The 15,821-nt window shown below is 38.8% G+C and overlaps 2 pseudogenes across 2 annotated transcripts; one reads left to right on the forward strand and one right to left on the reverse strand.

Moving 5' to 3' along the window:
- Nucleotides 1-411: 411 nt before the first annotated feature.
- LOC147512479 (putative polygalacturonase) lies at nt 412-5,547 on the reverse strand (annotated as a pseudogene). The gene is made up of 5 exons (XR_015214964.1): nt 5,011-5,547; nt 4,406-4,526; nt 3,037-3,287; nt 1,577-1,726; nt 412-1,195 (listed from the first exon to the last, which is right to left on the reverse strand). The product of XR_015214964.1 is annotated as a putative polygalacturonase (transcript).
- Nucleotides 5,548-6,894: 1,347 nt separating this feature from the next.
- On the forward strand, nt 6,895-9,507 carry LOC147512480 (pollen receptor-like kinase 3; annotated as a pseudogene). Its single transcript, XR_015217214.1, has 2 exons — nt 6,895-8,358; nt 8,747-9,507. The product of XR_015217214.1 is annotated as a pollen receptor-like kinase 3 (transcript).
- Nucleotides 9,508-15,821: the final 6,314 nt, after the last annotated feature.

The following is a 15,821-nucleotide window of genomic DNA, read 5'->3' on the forward strand; positions in this document are numbered from 1 at the left end:
TTGGCAGCTGGTAAAGTTGGTTCTGTAATCCTCAAACATGCCAACAAAAGTTACCAACTTGTACCCTCTGGTACTGGTGGCTGGTGGCTGCCGTTCATTAGCCTGACACCTGCTTGGCTGCTCCATTAATTAAATCGTGGCATGGCTGCCGTTCATTAGCCTGACACCTGCTTGGCTGCTCCATTAATTAAATCGTGGCATACATGTTGAAGAAAGTTCAGGGATCCACCAATAGTGGATGTTGTGCTTTTAACGCTCGATCATCATACGTGCATTCCCAAAGTCTAGACCCAAGAAGTAATTTATTATTATTATTATTATTATTATTAGAGAAGCATTCATTTCTTGGACAAAGAATTTGAGAACTTCTATCTATACATAAGCCAACAATTGGAACTTGATAATTCAACGTAACAAAAAACCTGGAACTTTATAAAACCTGTGTTTCTATAAACAATTGGAGGTGGTGACCTATGTACAAAATTCCCCAAGGGGATGAAAAGAGAAAAGGAAAAGAGGCATAAAAAAAAGAAAAAGAAAAGAAAGAAACAACATAGAACGTATGAACATGAAAGAGAGAAGCAAACTCGAAGAAACTCTCCGGGGCCTAACTGCAACCAAAGCCGCTGAACTGGAGAAGCAATGGATGTGGTCACAAATAAGCTCTAATCAAAAGTCATAATCTATGTTTGTTATGTTCTGCGACACAGAGTGTTTAATAAGCCGTGCTTGCTCATCATACCGATCCAGGTTCTCACATGGTGCAGGAAAGATGCTCCCGATTACACGGCCTTGAACAAAAGCGCACTGGAATATATGTTTCTTTTTGTAAGTTATTCCCACTGACATATCTCGGAATGTCACATTTCTAACAGGAATCTCTTCGCTGCCATTAATTCGGACTGGTACACGAACTCCCTGGCCATAGACCCCTGTGAAGCTTATGTCCTGGAGAATTGGCAATGCTTTGGGATTATATCCCTCATCAGGGTGCTCGCTGTAGTCTGTCTTGATGACAATACCAACCCTCACATTGTCAAATGTCACATTTCTATAAGTTATGTGTCGAACGTATCCCCCTCTACCTGGGCTGGTCTTGATACGCACACCCCGCCTTGAGCTCCATACAAGAAGGTTCTCAACTGTGACATTAGAGACTCCACCAGACATCTCACTGCCTATTGATACTCCAGCACTGGCATAGTTCAATGAAAACTAGCAGGTTTAGATTATATACCTAGAAGGTAATGAAAAGACACCACATGCTAATCAACAACTTCAACATAAAAGCAATGACCACAAGGTAGTATTAAGCAATGAAAGGCCAGAACGGTGGCATCTTTTTAACCGTTAGTGACCAAAGATGAAACAGGTACAGGAAATCATGAGCTTTCTCAACCAACATACAACATTAGATGTCCCACAGTCTCATTGCAGTTCAACTTAAACTTCAGTTACATATTGGGTTATCCAAATGCTTCATAGAAGGAGAGATTACAGAAATACCTATGGACACATCCAAATGCAATCAAGAAGCTTCAAATTATGCATAAGTGATCATGAGTAAAATTCTCACCTCACCATAGAACGAATAACAACGTTTCTGATGAAAATGTTCTTTGAAGGGTCCATAAGCAATTCCATACTGATTCCAACCACTTTTATTGCATCCCATCATCCCCCACACTTATGTAACAGTCTTCTATCACCATGTTTTCACATGAATCTGCAATAATAACGAACATAAACCTGAAATTAATGTCTGAAATGAGATAAACAAGAAAAGTAACATGTCGACCTCATTTTTTCCCTTACAAACTTTTGAAAATGGCAACCATGCCTGAACACAAAATCTCATGTTCAAAGCAATCTTTTTACACAAAAGATGCTTCTGTGGCATTTCCATTTATTTTCTATACCGTCTTTTTTTTATCGATTCCATTTATTTTCTGTTAAAAGGAATAAAACATTTCTTTTGAAATGGTGGGCCCTACTCTGAAACATTAAGGAGATATAATAGTGAGTTAATGGTAATTTTCTGGCACTTGAAATAAGCTATTGATTTTATTTCCTTTCAGTTAAATCTAGTTCAGATAATGTGAGAGTCACCCTTTATCCCTTTTAAGTATAGACATTTACAGATCAAATAATTGTTTTTTCTTCTTCTTTTTTTTTTTATTTATATTTATATTTTATTTTTTTGGGGAGGGGGGTATAAGACTATTCAAATTATCAGAGCTGACTGCAAACAGTAGGGCAGAAAAACAGAAAAAGGGGCTTTTACTCCTTTTAGTGGGGTCCTAAGAAGTTTTGACAATTGTTAAAAATATGTCTTGGTTGTCTTAACATAGTTTTTACATACAACAGGACCAGAGTTAAAAAATTCGACCACTTCAACTAAAAATTAGGGGACAAGTCTAACGACAAACCATGCTTAGGTGAAAACTTACCAGGTCAATGGTGACGTAGTTTACATAGACAAGCAGCAGTAATCATCATTAAGGGGAGAAGACGATATAATGAAGATCATCACCTTCCTACAAACTAGGCCTCGTATTATTCATAAAGATTATCTCCCTATCACGGATTATTCATAAAGATTATCTCCCTATCACGGAGATGAACCACATTCACAAGCTCTTAACGAAAATGAAAAAAAGGAGATCATCATCAGAAAACGTCTGCCGAGCCCGACAATATTAGCATAATGAAAAGAGGAGTCATGTCTCTTGGCAATCTATTTGTATATATTTCACTCGGTTACTAGAAACAATATAACTTGTAATATGAAATGGTTTATTCAGGTGTCATCTTGATTACAAATTGGTCCTTCATGTGTCAGAAGGCATGGGAAATGGGCTAAACATTGGGCCATATGGCAATTTCAGGTAACAAATACAGAAGAGGTGTCGATGACAAAAGTTAGGGTTACTCTTCATATGACACAGCTGAAGAATAGGATTTCTAATCCACAAAAAATAAAAATAAAAATTATACTAATAATAAAATAAAAAATAAAAATAATGAAATGCTTACCGGGATTTATTCCATCTGTATTTGGGGCTCCGAAAATAGGAGCCAAGATGGTCACTCTAGTAATAGTCACATTCTTGCAGTCAAAAGGATGGAGGTCCAAAAAGGAGAATTCCTTAGAGTAATATTAGAGATCTGGATGTTACTTGATCAAAGATAATCTGTATTAAGGGACCCCTTGTATGTTTGAGAAGCTTCTGGCTTAAACTTATTCCACCATGCTTTACCTTGTCCATCTATGGTACCATTGTGCCCTGTTAGAACATAAACAGTAGAGAAAAAGATTGATTTTAAATGTGGATGAGAACCAAATTGCAACAATAACTGCTCATAACATGACACTAACATAAATTTGTTCCAGGAAGAGGAAATATCTATTGTACGTCATTTTCCAGAAAGCAAAATTACTCAAATTCATCCTCTTCCAAGGCACATTGTGCTCTCCAGTGCTTCAGGCATTTGACAATTGTTAGTGCTATTTGATTTAGAGATTGATTGAGCACTTGAGCTTGCATTGCCTCTAAGGAGCCAAAATACTTCAACAAGAATGGTACATTGCCTGGTCTGCACATTGAATCTAATGTGCAGACCAGGCAATGACAAGGTAGTTGATGTAATCTTGATCCTGCCTCTACAAACATGTTTTCATTAAAATTGACTAGGGTCTACATTGTCTGAGAATACAATATCCTGTTAACAGAGAATCTGGATTATGACTTATAGTCAAAGTTCTCAAATGCATTACTCTAAAGTCTGTAAGTAGTTCACGTGCCCTACCCACTCAGAATTAGAATCTATACACATTAAATAACTAGGGATTGCCTCAACATCTTAAATTCTTACTTTAGAGAAACTTTAGAGCTGAGCTATTCAAACAGCCTAAAATTCCAAGCCAGATATTCTCAAGATTTGTGCAGCATAAGAAATTTTTTACGAAAAATGTTACTTTGCAGCGGAGAAAATTTGTGTTGTAAGAATTTTCCCTTTTGCTGTTTTAGATGCCCCAATCATCTCCAATGAATATTGCCCCTAGAAGTTCTCTAAGATGGACAAAAACATTATATCGCTTCCTATCTCAGGACCATTCTCCACTACAAAGTGAGATTTACCAGTGTAGATTCTCCTGTAACACCAAAGACACTCTAGGTCAATTTCAGATGTTGTAACCTATGAGGTGGTTCAGCATTTCAACACCAAATTGGACTTGGATGTATAAAAAATATCTAATCAGACATCCATCACTTCAATCCTTGTACACAAAATATTACCCAAAACACTCAATTGAAGATTATAGGACAACATTAGAGGTGTTTAGTACAAGAAGAGAGCACCTAACTCATTAAACCTAAACAAGAAAAGATATGCATATAACCTGTTATAACAACATCTGTGAGATTTTGACCGTGGATCAGACTCCCATATCGGGGTCCAGGTTGCTCCCTCCCAGATCCATATGATGGCAATGGTGGCATCAGTGGCCACAGTTTTTCATCCTATTACAAGGAAGATAATTAATAGAAATCGTAAGTTTAAATTGGAAAGACTAAGTTAATAGGGACTTCCCTTTAAGACCACATTTTGCCTGTCCAGCAGTCCAAAATTTTACCCTATTTCAACTAATACCAGAAATGGTATACTCTTAGCCTAGATAGGTGTAAGTTTACACATTCATTCACCGTAAGCACATATATATTAAAATCCCCTCTATCAATAACTAATTTTGACAGCTTTCTCATTTTCTATTTTTCGAAAGTCACTCTATACTCCTGCACACTCAAATATGTGATCTCCTCATTAATTTCACCTTGAAATAGTAAATTCTAAAAGAGATACACCATTCAAACTTACTTACCTAAAAAAAACATACCTTACTACCTTACCTCATTCAGTCAATCTACACTCTAAAATTCATTAACACAACCATACTATTTTCTCTTAAAGTGAATTTATTCTAACTTGTAATTACGCAATACTCACATCAGCACCAAGTATAACAGCATCTTCAGCAAGAAACAAAGTCATATGACTAGTAAGATTAAAAGGAGCAGTAACCCAATTCCCATTCTGAACATTAAGTTGCCCACCACCTTTCTTCCCCAACTTGGATATCTCCAAAACAGCCTTCTCAAATGCTTTAGTATTCATGCTCAGCCCATCTCCTACACCACCAAAATCTGTCAAGTTAAATACATAGGGTCTTAACTTGGGTATCACCCTAGGCACATTTCTTCTAAAAAGTAATATCCCATTAATTGTATTCCTCTGCCATGTGAAAAGTAAAGAAAACCCAACTATCCAAACAAGGGCAAGTAGTGTTCTTTTAGGTGATATTAAAACCCACTGGGTTTCAGATCGGTGGTGATGTATACGTCTGTATGTAGGTGTTCCCACCATGATCTTGATGTGTGGGGGGAAATGGGTTTTTAGTTATTTTATGGTGTTTCAAGGTTTGAAGTTTTTTTTTTTTTTTTTTAATGGTGTAGAAGATTTGATGAAACAGAAGGTTACCGTTTAACTGTGTTACAAGAAGACGGACACTGTTGGGGAAGTACCCTTGTTTTGTTGGTAATTTACGAGAATGGGATTTTGGGCTTTTGTTTTGGATCTAGAGAGATTTATATCCGTGGGCTTGGGCCATGGTCCAAAATCGAATATATTCAAACTTCATAACAAACACAGATTTAAGAGTATTCTCAATGCAGGTGGATGTGGTGGGTTTGTGACTTTATTTACCTTTTTTTTGTTCAAAACTTTTGCCCAATGCAAAGGTGAATATGGGGGTGATTATTTTTCCAAGTCAAAACGAAGGTGAAACCTCCAATCGAGATAGTGACTTAGTTGTGAACTTTAGACGGGATGTTGAATTCCGTCCCGTGTGTTGTTGTTTTTTTAAAAAATGGAGTTTTTTTTATTTTATTTTATTTTATTTTTTATTTTATTTTATTTTTTTCGGACGGAATGTTTCATTCCGTCTCGCATGATTTTTCGACTTTTTTTCGTTTTTTTTTTAAATTTCAAACGGGATGTCCGTCCGGAGCGTTTTTTCGATTTTTACGTCCAGACGGAATCTAACATTCCGTCCGAGATTAATATTCACCTTTGCATTGGGCAGCCTCACTTTTTTTTTCACCAAAACGGTAGAAAATAGGGGAAATACTGCCTACGTGGAGGTGAATAATAGTCGACTGCATTGGGAATGCTCTTAAGTACGGCAATGCATCTCATTTTCGTCAATGAAAGTGTTGTACAAATAATTGCATGTTGAACTTGAGTTCATGGCTTCACGGTTATACTAATTTGATTCGCTATTTGTAGTTAAAATATTTTAGTATCTGCATTTTACTTAGTTTGTAACGGAATAGGAGGTTATACAAGCTGTGAAGCTGAATTGCATGTACATGCTCTTGTTGAAGTTGGGGATAGAGAAATCTAATATGGTTCTTACTCAATGGAAACAATTAGTGGGAGATTTGTGTTTGAGAAGGCCCAATGATCCGTATAAAGCTCATAATTTAGCATGACGCAGGTACCCCTAAAAATGGTGATAATACCCGTACTGATTGAGTTTAAAAGACATAAAAGAAAAACGTTCTTTGGTCATTTCACAGATTCCCCAGACCGTTTTTTCCGTTGAATAACCCCAACAGCAAGAAAAGAATCAAAGTAAACCTTTGATAATTGCCGCCAAATCTGCCCAACCTTCAATCCTAGAAACTGTTTTTTTTTGTCAAAATTAGACAAGGTCAACAGAAGATCCACCTCTCTTTTCCCACCAAAATCCTTCCCATTCTTTCTATTCTTAGAATGCCCACTTTCATCACACCAATGCACCAAACAAACAAAACTGAAATATAGAAAGAAGAAAAACACAATGTATGAACAGAGAAACGAAAACATGGTACATTTTCAAGAAACTGAGATTTGGGTGTGTTTGAAACCCTCACATTTCATCTTGAGGTATTAATTTTGTTTTTTTCAATCTAAAGAAGATGGTGTTTGTTGGCCTAATGCGGCCAACCCTTCTCTTTTTTCTCTGTTTTTTCCACTCTCCTATGGTACTTTGGGCTTCAGATATCGAAGCATTATTAAAACTTAAGGAGTCATTTAAAGATGCGAAGGAACTTGATTCTTGGAACCCGGATACGCTCCCTTGCAATGAAACGAATCCATGGACTGGAGTTATTTGTTATAAAGGCATTGTGTATGGTCTTCGATTAGGCTTACATGGGTCTCTCTGGCAATATTGATATCATAAGCAGCGTTACAGGAAATAGGCGGTCTTAGGAGTATCAGTTTCATGAATAATAGTTTCACAGGTCCGATTCCTGAATTCAATCGTCTTGGCGCTTTAAAGGCTTTGTATTTATCAGATAATGCGTTTTCGGGGGGAATCAAAGAGGACTACTTCTTGAAAATGGAATCATTGAAAAAGTTGTGGATGTCAGATAATAAATTTACAGGGCCAATTCCAATATCTTTAGCGAAGTTGACGAATCTCAAGGAGCTGCATCTTGAAGGAAACCAGTTTTCAGGGCCTATACCCCCACTACCGGCATTGACGTCCCTCAATTTTTCTAATAACAATTTGGAGGGCCAAATTCCGACTGGTTTATCTAAATTCAATGCAAATTCCTTTCTAGGCAATGCTGGCCTTTGTGGGAAACCGTTGAGTGTGGAATGTAAAGTAGTCCCACCAACGGCACCACCAGAATCAGCACAGTTACCAGAACAGGCACCTCCATCGTTAAAAGATGAAGCGAGTGTAACAGCCGCAATTGTGACCTTGGTTTTAGTGATTCTTACTCTAGCCGTGGCAACAATTATTGTGGTTAAGAGAAGAAGGGAATTTGATGTGCTTGGGGGCGACAGTTTCCATGAGCCAATAGAGTTGCACATGCCACCACCGGCTTCAACCAGCAAGGAAGTTGAGTCGGCCACAATTTCCAACAGAGGTATAACATCCAGTCGAAAAGGGTCACAGAGTGGTAAGGGGCTGGGGCTGGGGCAGGGGATCTCATCGTGGTAAATGAGGAGAGGTCTTTTGGCCTGCCAGATTTGATGAAGGCTGCAGCTGAGGTGTTGGGGAATGGCAGTTTAGGATCGGCATATAAGGCAGTGATGACAAATGGAGTAGCTGTGGTGGTGAAGAGAATGAGGGACATGAATAAACTTGGTAAAGACGGATTTGATATGGAGCTCAGGCGGTACCGGGGGGACTACACCACCGGAACATCTTGACACCATTGGCTTACCATTACCGAAAAGAGGAGAAACTGGTGGTTTATGAATATGTTCCTAGAGGCAGCTTGTTATTTCTCTTGCATGGTAAGAAATCATCTTTACATCATATCCACCAACTTAATCAAGTAAAACTGACAAAAGCTAGCATAAGAGGTTTTTGAGGTTCAGGGCTGACTAACCCTGAATGCCAAGAATGAATAGAATGGACCCTTAAATTATGTACCAATGCAATTTGAAGTTTTTTCACAGATTCCATCTGCATTGCTTATTACACCAATCTACAAGTTGGAGCTGACAAAGCTACATGAAACATTAACATCTTCATGTTCACATATATTCTTTAGTAAACATTGACAAAGCTTTATAGTTGTTGAAGGGATCTGAGTTATGTTACTGCTATTATCCCTACTACATTTTTTTTCTCTGTTTCCTATTATGCCTAACTGCCATCAAATATGTATTTACTGTGAAGGTGACCGGGGATCATGCCAAGCTGAGCTCGACTGGCCTACTCGTCTAAAAATCATTCATGGAATTGCTCGTGGAATGGCGTTTCTCCACACTGAACTTTCTGCGTACAGTCTTCCACATGGAAATCTGAAATCTAGCAACATTTTTCTGAGCTCAGATTTTGAGCCACTACTTTCTGATTATGGCTTTTGGTCAGTAGTGAATCCCAACCAAGCAGTGCAAGCCATGTTTGCCTATAAAGCCCCAGAGGCTATAGAGTACCAATTTGCAACCCCGAAATGTGATGTGTACTGCTTTGGAGTCGTCATTCTTGAGATCCTCACAGGGAAGTTCCCATCTCAATATCTCCACAATGGCACCGGTGGGACTGATGTTGTGCAATGGGTCTTATCAGCACTTCTCGAGGGGAAGGAGATTGAACTATTTGATCCTGAGATTGCAAGCGCGATTGAATCATTTGGTGAGATGGAGCAACTCCTTTACATTGGCGCTGCATGTGTTGAACAAAATCCAGAGAAGCGTCTAAGTATGAGAGATGCCGTTAGGAAGATAGAGGAGATACAAGTAGAAGGACGAAAGCTTACGTTAAAAGAAGAATACGCCAAGCTATCAACGTCTCCCATGCATTGAACAAGTGTGACGAGCTCTTTTAAACAATGATCTTGAAGAGGGAAAAGAGGGTCTAGGAGAGCCACAAGAAATAGATTCAGCTTCACCATTTCCAAACACAATGCTTGATAGTTATACGTCACAACTGAAGATTTTTCTTTTCAGAACCTGGGGAAAAAAAAACTGAAAAGACCCTCTTTCAAATTTTGTGAATTGATATAGATAAATTACCTGTGGAATCTCCAGGGTGAGGATTTGTGGTTCAAGGCTCAATGATCCAAGCAGTGGCACAGAACATGTTGGACCGCAAATGCACTGCGCTGTCGATGTATATGATATGGTCCATCTCAGATTTTAGAATTCCATGGAAAGTTTATATAGTTTGGTCACCTAAGCTAGGAAAAGGTATCATGTTACTGATTGATCTAGGCAATGCTTAAAACGTCTCATTTATTTTAGAAAAATTGTACATTTTGATTGATTTGAATTTTTTTCTTTTCTTCTTCTTTGAAAGGTCTAAAATTCTAAATGGTCTCTCTCCTGCTTTCCTTCTCGTATGCACAAAGGTCTAATTGAATATCTCCTGTTTTTCTTCCCATTCATGCACTGGATTTAGTACTTAGAAATATGGGGAAGCTACATTACTGTATTAGTAATCAGAATCAGCTATGAACGCCTGAAACTAGATAGAAGGATTGAGTACTGTATCCCAAAATACCGAATTCTTGTGAAAATTGAGTACCGTATCCCAAAACTTTTCATGAAGACAGCAATATTTTTCACACGAAATTGATTTGTTGGTGAAGTTTTTTTTTTTTTGAAATTTTTATGGGTTGGGGCAGACCCAAACCTGCATTAATTTAAACTCGTGTGTATGCACAGCCTGTTGGAATCTCCAAGTATATTTCAAAACACTTGTGTGTTGTTTAGTCCCACATTGGTGAACCACCACTAGGAAGTGAGGTATATGAGGTGAACCTCTAACATAAGGGCGTGCCCTTAGAGTACAAAGGCTTTTGTGTTAGGAGGGAGGACTCACCCAAAGCCACACGCGCGCGCCCGCCCCGCGCCGTGGGCTTGGGCTTGGGCTGATTGTCTAGTGGGTAGTGGATCACCAATTGCCTAAACTTGTTTTTTGCTTTTGCAGCAAGTTTCGGCTAAGCTAGAGTTTAGAGAGGTGTCCTTCTCCATCTATGATTCGATCATACCTCTATATAAACACTGTTGTGTTCATAAGAGAAATCGATCACAGAACAGAGAGAGAGACGCAGAGAGAACTCATGTATACCAGACGTGCTGCTGCTGCCTCTATATTGAGAGAGACAGAAGTTGTGCTGCCTCCATACACACCAGCGAAACAGAACTCGTGGATACTCCCTTCTCTCCACCTACACCTAATCGGAGAAACAGATAAGTCTTTAATTGCTTCAATCTTCTTCTCTTTCTTCTTCCTTCTTCCCCGTAGAGAGAGTTATATTGTCGTTCTAGAGGGTACCGTTTCTAGTGCAAAGTCGATCGCTGTTAACCATTGAATCTGTGAGGAAGACGCCATTGTTGCCTTTCGCACCATTGGAAGGGGCGAAATCTTTCCTTAAGGACGACCCTAATCCGCGCCTTGGTTATTACCGTTATTACGTCCTTGTCTTCTATTGTTTTCTTTTATCCGCATACAACAATTTTAAGGAAAGATCAAGATGTCTACACCTATTGACACCACGCCCGATCAAAGAAACCAATTCGAGTCATGGAAGTAACCGTCTATGAGAGATCTTTGACCTCTCTTGAATGCTCGCAGAACTTACCTAATGTGTCAAAGATTGAATCCTTCAACGGTTCCCACTTCAAGCGATGGAGAAAGGGTGTTCCGCGACCCTAGATGTACTCAACTATGCAAAGTATCTCATCGATACAAAGACCCATGGAGGGTTCTAATGATTTGAAAAGAAATCAAGCCGCTTGGCTCAATGGGAATAAGGTATGTCGTCATGCTATTTTGAAAGTACCTTGTCAATGAGATTTTTGATATTTATTGTTCAAATAAGAATGCACATGATATATGGGAGAGTTTGAACAAGAAATACATAATAGAGGATCTTTGGTACTTTAAATATGCTATTGGGAATTTTTAAAGTTCCGTATGAGAGAGGATAGAGATGTAACGCCTCAAATCCATGATTTTCATGTCGATTAATGATTTGAAAACCGAGGGTATTAATTTACCCGAATCCTTTGTTCTTTGGATGTTTGATTGAGAAACTCCCCGAGTCTTGGAAACACTATAAAAATAGTATGAAGCATAAGCGCAAGCAGATGACTCTTGAGGATGTGATCATTCACATTCACATAGAGGAAAAGAACAAGACTCGGGATGAGGTGTTGTCTAAGGAATTCCATTCTAAAGCCAATATCATTGAAGGTAATCCCAGCAAATCTAACAAAACCTCTAAGAAGCAGAAGTCCAACAAAAATAAGAATTTCAAGGTCAAAGGCACTTCTTTTAAAAGGAGTGGTACTGGCAATGGAAATTGTTATGTTTGGGTAAACCCGACATAGGGCTTTTCGGTCGGATAACAAGAAAGACACCGATGATCCTCCCAATGCTAATCTAGTTGAGGGAGATGATATTGTTCTTCTTGTTGTGTCACAAGTGTTCATAGCCACTTTGGGAAGAGGAACTGGGTACTAGATTTCGTGCCACCCGCCACGCCCTGTGGTGATGTTGAAGCCTTCTCGGACTACATACTAGTGAAAGATGAAAAGGTCTATATGGGTGACTCTAGGTCCGTTCTGTAGAGGGAACAGGGCAAGGTTCTTTTCCGGTTAACCGGGGAAAACCCTTTCACTTAGTAATGTTCTTCATGTTCCCGAGATTCGGTCGAATCTGATTTCTCGCGGTCCCTTTGGGGAAAAGCCGGTGTCAAGGTGACTTTTGAGAGTGACAAGTTTGTTCGACAAAGAATGAGGGGTTTTGTTGGTAAAGGTTATTGTAATAATGTTGGTCTTTTCATGTTGAATGTACTTGACAACATTATTATTAATAAGAATGAATCATACGCTTACTTGCTTGACTCTTTTAATATATAACATGGTAGACTAGGACATGTGAATGTTCAAGATATGAAAAGGATGAAAGCATGTGGTTTATTGTCTAAATTTCTGATTTTTCTAATGATAAATGTGAGATATGTCTTTGAGACTAAAGCCACGAAGAAACCCCGCAGAATCGCGTGTCTAGAGATAAAACCTGGATTACTAACTCTTATTTATCTGATTTGGGTGAATTCGGAAAGTACCATGTCTAGAGGGGAAGTTTTATTATATTACATTCATAGATGACTTCTCTAGGTACACCATGGTATATTTACTTAGACACAAGCATGAGGCAGGTGAGATGTTTCTCAAGTACAAAATTTGAAGTTGAAAACCAAATTTTAAGCTGTGAAGATTAAGAGACTTCGGTCCGATAGGGGTGGAGAATATGAGTCTAACCCCTTCCGGGACTTTGTGACAAGAGTGGCATTATTCATGAGACTACTCCACCATACTCTCCCCGAGTCTAATGGAGTAGCCGAACGGAAAAACGTAACACTTAAAGAGATGATGAATGCTATGCTTGTAAGTTCGAGCTTCCACTGAACTTGTGGGGAAGCAATCCTATCTGCCGCCATATACGAATAGGATACCCAACAAGAAAAACAGGGAATAAGACACCATATGAGTTATGGAAAGGTCATGTGCCTAACCCGCAATACTTAAAAATGTGGGGGTGTCTTGCTAAGGTTCTTGTGAACGAACCTAAAAAGAAAATTGGGACCTAGAACCGTTGATTGTATGTTCATTGGTTATGCTCATAATAGTCTTTGCATATAGATTTTTAGTAGTAAAAATCGATAATAACCTTGTCGATGCTAACACTATTATAGAGAGTAAAAATCTTGATTTCTTTGAGAATTTGTTTCCTTTGAAAATTGGCATTGAGAGGTTGGTAGCTCTAGTGAACAACAATCAAGCCAGATCCCTGAAATTCTGAACAAGAAATTCGGAAGAGTAAAAGAGACGTAAAATCCACCAATTTTGGTGATGACTTTTACACATTTCTTCTTGATGATGATCTGTGGACGTATAATGAGGCAATCGGTTTCGAGATGCTCCTTTACGGAAGGATGCTATACACTCGTAACTAGATTCGATTATAGCTAATCACACATGGGAGATAGTTGATCTACCTCGGGCTGAAACCTATCGTTACAAGTGGATCTTCAAAAAGAAATTGAAACTAGATGGTTCCATTGAGAAATACAAGGCTAGACTTGTAGTCGAGGGATTCTCGAGAAAAAGGCATTGACTATTTTGATACTTATGCTCCTGTGAACTAGGATTTCTTCTATAAGAGTTCTAATGGCTCTATTTGCTATTCATAATTTATTTATTCATCAAATGGATGTAAAAACTGCATTTTTGAATGGTGATCTTGATGAAGAAATATATATGATGCGACCGAGGATCTGATAGTACCAGGGAATGAGCATAAGGTATGCAAGTTAGTTAAGTCTTTATATGGGTTGAAACAAGCGCCAAGACAATAGCATGAAAAGTTTGACAGTGTCATGATGTCTAATGGATATCACATAAATGATGCTGATAAATGTATTTAATTTAAATCTTTTGATGTGAATACATATGTGATTATCTGTCTATATGTGGATGACATGTTAATCATGAGTCCTAGCCTTGATGTTGTGAGAAACACCAAGATGTTTTATCCTCCCAATTTGAAATGAAGGATTTGGGAGAAGTCGATGTGATTCTTGGAATCAAAATCATCGTAAAGCGATGATGGCTATACGCTTTCTTTCACAAGAGCATTATGTTGAGAAGTTTTTGAAGAAGTTTAACTTTTATGATAGTAAGCCCGTATCGACACCTTATGAGGCAAATAGTGAACTGAGGAAAAATGCTCAACATGGTGTACTTCGATCTAGATATGCCCAAATTATTGGTAGTCTCATGTACTTGATGAATTGCACTAGACGACATTGCTTATGCAGTTAGCGGGCTAAGCGAGATACACTCATTGTCTAGCCGGGGAACATTGGAGTGCCTTAGAGACTAGCCAAGTACTTGAGAGGAACAATGTATTACGGCATAAGGTTTAGACAAACTCCACTGTGATAGAGGGTTATTGTGATGCAAAATTTGGATATCCGATTCTCATGATATCAAGTCCACTAGTGGTTATATTTTCACCCTAAGGTGGAGGTGCGCGCGCTTGGAAATCTTCTAAGCGGAGACCTTGATAGCTCGTTCAACCATGGAGTCAGAGCTTATTGCTTTAGATAAAGCAAGTCCGAGTTTGGCTTAGAAACCTCTTGGCAGATCTTCCTATTGGTACAAAACCGCCTCCAGCTGTACCTATGCATTGTATTTGTCGGCCAATAATAGCAAAGGCAAAGAGCAAATTGTATAATGGGAAAAGCAGGCATATTCGTCTGAGACTACAGTCTATAAAGCAGCTGCTGGAATCTGGAGTTGTGGCTCTAGATTATGTGAAGTCAGAGTTAAATTTGGCCGATCCTCTGACAAAGCCACTTAACAGGAGACAAGTGGTTGATACGTCGAGGGGGATGGGACTTTTGCCTTAGATAGAGGGCGACACTGACGGCAACCCCACCTATGTGATTGGAGATCCCATGAAGTAGGTTCAAAGGGAAAAACAAGTCACCTCATTCGCTCACGGTATGCTATTGTCTTTCTTTGAGGCGCCCCACCCTATGACTAGATAGCATTATTGTATACTTTGTATAACTTGAATAGCAATGAGAAAAAGGATGAGTTATTTTACTCTTAATGGAATCCATAGTCCATTTTTTATGAGATAGTGTATTTTAACTGCTATGTACACTTGATGGATATCCACCTACGTGAATGTAGAAACTGGGTCGGTTCTTATGAGTATTGAGCAAATACTCTAGAGCATTCACATAACACGAAGCGTATGAGGGCCAAAAAGCGCAACACCCATGAAACGGGCATATAATGAAGGAGCAATGTGGGTGCATGTCCTCTATTTTACTACAAGGGAATGTTGGTTCAAAGATTTTTAATCCACCACTTTTCACGTATTATAAGACATGTTACCCTATGACCGGGTTCAAGCCCGAAAAAGCACCGGTATCTTATGCATTGTTTTTCGATTCTCTCGGCATTTCGTTAACCCATTTCTTTTGTAATATCCTATTCCAAAATAGTGGGGGACTATTAATATTTTGAAATAGTGGGGGATTGTTGGAATCTCCAAGTGTATTTCAAAACACTTGTGTGTTGTTTAGTCCCACATTGGTGAACCACCACTAGGAAGTGAGGTATATGAGGTGAACCTCTAACATAAGGGCATGCCCTTAGGGTATAAAGGCTTTTGTGTTAGGAGGGAGGACTCACCCAAAGCCACACACGCGCGTGCCCGCCCG

The sequence above is a fragment of the Coptis chinensis genome, chromosome 3 (assembly GCF_015680905.1).
Source record: "Coptis chinensis isolate HL-2020 chromosome 3, ASM1568090v1, whole genome shotgun sequence".
Classification (NCBI taxonomy): domain Eukaryota; kingdom Viridiplantae; phylum Streptophyta; class Magnoliopsida; order Ranunculales; family Ranunculaceae; genus Coptis; species Coptis chinensis.